Source organism: Lolium perenne, chromosome 2, assembly GCF_019359855.2.
Source record: "Lolium perenne isolate Kyuss_39 chromosome 2, Kyuss_2.0, whole genome shotgun sequence".
Taxonomy (NCBI): Eukaryota; Viridiplantae; Streptophyta; class Magnoliopsida; order Poales; family Poaceae; genus Lolium; species Lolium perenne.
In genome coordinates, this window is record NC_067245.2 from 68,929,443 (window position 1) to 68,934,908 (window position 5,466).

Sequence of the window (5,466 nt, forward strand, 5' to 3'; positions counted from 1 at the left end):
TGAAAAGTTTTTGCTATATAATTCAGTTGTTTAGTCATTATCTTTTTGTTAGCAAACTATATACCATTGCTTTGAATCACTTCATTCATCTCATATGCTTTACAATAGTACTAGTCGTCAACCCGTGCCACCTGGACGGGCTAGTAATTGTGTTAATCTTTACATCCAAAATCCGAGTTAATGTTGTAGTGATCTCAACGACTTAGTTTTTGGTAATTTCTGATGGCTTGTTGTAGTTTTTTAAAATTATGATTTTCTTTTGCAGGTGCAATATATACCAATATAATCATTTTACTTAATATTTTCCGAGGAGAGAAACTAAATTTGAATGATACACATTGGTTACATTTAATCAGTAGTATGGGGTATGAAGAAATTTAATTTGTTTAGATTTACATGATAAGCAGACCGTGGCTACTGATTATTTGAGCATTTTCTGATTAGTCACGGGTAAATATTATTGGATTCTTAGTCCCACCGTTAACATATATCTAATAAATGGAACTGCTAAATACAAATAATAATTCAAATAACAATCATGTCCATTTATGTTTAAAAAATCAGATTTTGTAGCATCAAAAATTACAATCTTGATAGTCGCATGTGAATTTTAAAATGCAAGAGTATAATGTTTTATGTTTTGTTCATTTGGCATCTTATCCATTAAATTATCTCTATCTTTTGCTAATTTATGATTACGTTATCCTGTATCATCATTTGGTATTCTTCTGTGCGTGAATATGGACAAAGAAATCAGAATTTGTATGCATTATGCAATTCTCCTTCCATCGCTTGCGTTGTTTCACCTATACACACATGCAGACTGTGTATGTAATTGCCTCTAGAAGCAGTTCACCGTACAATACATCAAATATATTGCATTTTTTTTAGTTTTAGTAGTGTTTTCTAAAATATATATATTTTTATAATAAAAAAGTGTATGGTTGTTGAAAATATATGTGCACTCTTGCATATGTGGTAATTTTAGCATTTAAGAGGAATTAATTACACACAATCGGTACATTTGTCTACTAATATTAAACCAGTTATTTATGAAAAAAAGTCAGCACTGCATTTTATTCTATTCGTGGTGAAATGTAAGAGACAAATCAAATATCTCGAAAGATCATCTCAGAACTAAATTTGTTGTTGAATTTTCCCTAGTGTCATGCGATGCCTTCGCGTTCATAAAAAATCCAAATCTAGACGGAAAAGGAGGAGCAATATAGAGAAAAGTTTAGTGGCCTAAACAAAGATATTTTTTCCCTGAGTGGCATCTACTTATGAACTGCAAACCTAATCACAATTTGAGAAACATAGATCACTTAAGGGTATGAAGAATAAGAAACTGGTAAATAAAACTTCATGGTAAGCATCACATATTTACATTTGATTCCGGAGTGACTGGAAAAAATTACCCATCTTAAAACAAAAGAGATGCATTATGCAGTAGTACCACTAAGGTCTTCCGCTGCATCAGAAGAATTATGGGGTGAAAATAGTATTGTGACATTTGTAGAACCACCAAACGGAAAATACTATCAGCTCACCCGACCTATTTATGATCTGAAGCAGTTTGTCCTACGGAATAAAAAACCACACCAGAGATCTGCAAGTGAGTCAATGATTATTTTCATGTGGATTTCACAAAACACATGCATGCATGCATATATGTTTATTCTAGTAGCAAACATCAGTGCCTAAACGAAGCAAGATTTTCAAGCTAACTATTGTTAAATGAATATTTTGTCTATCAAAGAATAAGAATCTCGTTAATTCCTATGTGCCTTGCTCAATGTTTTTTTAATCAGTTACAACAGTATTACTCTCTGAATAATGTAGAAAAATATCTGAATTATCAGCAAGTGTAAACAAAAAAAATCTGAATTATTTTGGATGAGTAGGTAGCAGAAATATGACTGGAACCTGCAGGGCATAGTGCAGATTATCCAACCCCTCACAGGTTTCCTACGGATCTGTATCTCAGCTCATAAAGGTTTTGGATTGGAGCAATGGCATTCATGTAAGAACAAACCTGAAAGTTTCCTTCTGGTTCCTAGTGTGTGATCTTCTCCATATAGAATCATCAAAGCAAGAAGACAATGTGACAGGGAGAGTGTTGATTACTTGAGATCAGCCAGCGTTGTCAAAGCCATGTATAGCGGCCCATGGAAACTCGGAAGATTAATCTCAAATCTTGGAGAAGCACGACAAATGTTGAGAGACTCTTACAGATATACTATGTGCACAAACAACATCGGCATCAATTTGTATGAACGACCATGGGGATCCTTAAATCTTCTTTTGAGTTATCAAAAGAATAACATGAGAAATTTAGATTTGGGTTAGTACCATCCGAAGGGAAATCAGAAAATACAAAAGCAACCAAACAGATTTTTGTTTTGCTTTACCACCATTAAGAAAGATGAGTAAGATTGTGTTTAGAACAAAAGAAAGTATCAAACCTAAAGAGCCTATACGTATTACTTCCTTGCGTTGATTTCCCTGGTTTTCTATTCACGCCATGGTCCAAGAAATTCCGAGTTATTAAAAGAATAACATGAGAAATTTAGATTTGGGTTAGTACCATCAGAAGGGAAATCGTAAAATCCAAAAGCAACGAAACAGATTTTTGTTTTGCTTTACCATCATTAAGAAAGATGAGTAAGATTGTGTTTAGAACAAAACAAAGTACCAAACCTCAAGAGCCTATACGTATTACTTCCTTGCATTGATTTCCCCGGTTTTCTATTCACGCCATGGTCCAAGAAATTCTGCAGAAAAGTTCCCGCAGATGCTTCCCGCATCAACAAATTGCTATTGATCTATTTTCCATCTTATTGTGGTTAGCTCTTCCAAGCTTTCGTGGAAGCTCACCTTGCGGCCGCGTGATTTGTTAACCTTGGCAGATGTCAACCTTTTTACATGGCAGCTGCGGCTATGCTTTATTAACATCATGTCGACCTCAAGCCGCCCCTCATATGTTTTTCTGCAGATTGTAAAACTTTTCATCTACTTGACAGTTAACACACTTTCAGTGTGTCTTTTTTCCAGATCAAAGATCAAAAAAGAAATCCGATCTGACAGGAAAGTGTAGAGAATTTTGATTACCTGAGATCAGCAAGCATCGGCGCCCAAGGTAGAAGGCCGATGGAAAAAACTGCGGGTGGCGGCTGCCGTCTAGAAAATATTAGTGCCCAGGATGTAGGAAAGCTTCCGCATACATGCACGATCAATCATATCAAAAGAGAAATCCGATCTGACAGAAAAGTGTAGACAATTTTGATTACCTCAGATCAGCCAGCGTCGGCGCCGGAGGTAGGCGGCCGATGAAAAAATTGCGAATGACGGTTGCCGTCTGGATAATATTAGTGCCGAGGATGCAGGAACGTTTCCGCGGACATGCACGATCAATCTGATGCGGAGAGGTCGCAGTATTCGAAGGTGAGTATCCAAGTTGCATCAGCATTACTGGATTCAATCGGAGTAAAGTCAAGGTATTACTTCCCGATCGAACTCGCCATAAAATTCTCATTGTTTTCTCGGTCGAGAAAGAGCAGATGGGGCATGATCAATCAGATGTTTAAGCAAGAAACGGGTAGCCAAAGGAAAGAAGAGAGACGTGATAGATTCTGTTATTTTTTTGACGTGATAGATATGGACACAACATGAAGCGACCAAAGAGATAGAAGTTAGGATATGCCCGTAATGAATGGAGTCACGTTTATTACTCCCAAATATTCACATGGAACCTTGTACGGTACAACAGAAATTAGGTGTAACGTGCCCATGTGACTTATATTTGTACATTATAAATCACGACTTTTTACATTAATTTTAGCCGTAAATTTTAGATCTAACTGTATTAATTATTCTGATGATGTGGATTAACGTGGAGCTTTGTATGGTGCCTCCAATTAGTAAATATAAGATTGATCAAGATTATGTTGGTAGCATGTCACTTCAGAAATTATTGTTTTTATCGTTTACCTACTCGAGGGTGAGTAGGAACTAAGCTTGGGGATGCTTGATACGTCTATGATGTCTACGTGTGCTTCTATTCTTGTAGACAGTGTTGGGCCTCCAAGAGCAGAGGTTTGTAGAACAGCAGCAAGTTTCCCTTAAGTGAATCACCCAAGGTTTATCGAACTCAGGGAGGTAGAGGTCAGAGATATCCCGCTCAAGCAACCCTGCAATTACGATACAAGAAGTCTCTTGTGTCCCCAACACACCCAATACACTTGTCAGATGTATAGGTGCACTAGTTCGGTGAAGAGATAGTGAAATACAAGTAATATGGATGAATATGAGTGGTAATAGCAATCTGAAATAAAGATGGCAGCAAGTAAATATGTAGCAGAACTTGTTGGAAACGGTGTTTGCGGTATTGGAAACAAGGCCTAGGGATCATACTTTCACTAGTGGACACTCTCAACATTGATCACATAACTGAATAAACAAATACTACTTTCTCTACACTCTCTTGTTGGATGACAAACACCATTCATTGTGTAGGGCTACAAGAGCTCCCTCAAGCCGGAGTTAACAAGCGCCACAACATTCGGTCTTCATATTTAAGTAACCTTAGAGTGCATAATAGACCATTGCAATTAAACCGATTACTAACATAGCATGCACACTGTCACCGTCAGGCTATGAAAGGGGGAATAGATCGCATCAATACTATCATAGTAATAGTTAACTTCATAATCTACAAGAAATCACAATCATAGCTTATACCAAGTACTACATGATGCACACACTGTCACCATTACATCATGAAGGAGGAATAGACTACTTTAGTAACATCACTAGAGTAGCACATAGATGATATTCAACTAGATCACAAAGCTCATGATCACATAAAGATCACATGGGAGAGAGAGATGAACCACATAGCTACCGGTACAGCCCTTAGCCTCGAGGGAGAACTACTCCCTCCTCATCATAGGAGACAGCAGCTACGATGAAGATGGCGGTGATGTCGATGGAGATGCCTTCCGGGGGCACTTCCCCGTCCCGGCGGTGTGCCGGAACAGAGACTTCTCTCCCCCGAATCTTGGCTTCGCGATGGTGGCGGCTGCGTAACTTTTCTCGTCCCGTGGCTTATTCGTCTAGGGTTTTCGTGACGGAGTCCTTAAGTAGGCGGAAGGGCAGCATCGGAGGGGCCCTGGTGGGGCCACACAATAGGGGGGCGCCCCCCCCTGGGCCGCGCCGCCACCACGTGTGGGGCCCCCAGGGCTCCCCTCTGGTCCCTCTCCGGTGTTCTGGAAGCTTCGTGGAAAAATAAGATACTGGGCGTTGATTTCGTCCAATTCCGAGAATATTTCCTTACTAGGATTTCTGAAACCAAAAACAGCAGAAAACAGGAACTGGCACTTCGGCATCTCGTTAATAGGTTAGTTCCGGAAAACGCATCAAAACGATATAAAGTGTGAACAAAACATGTAGGTATTGTCATAAAAC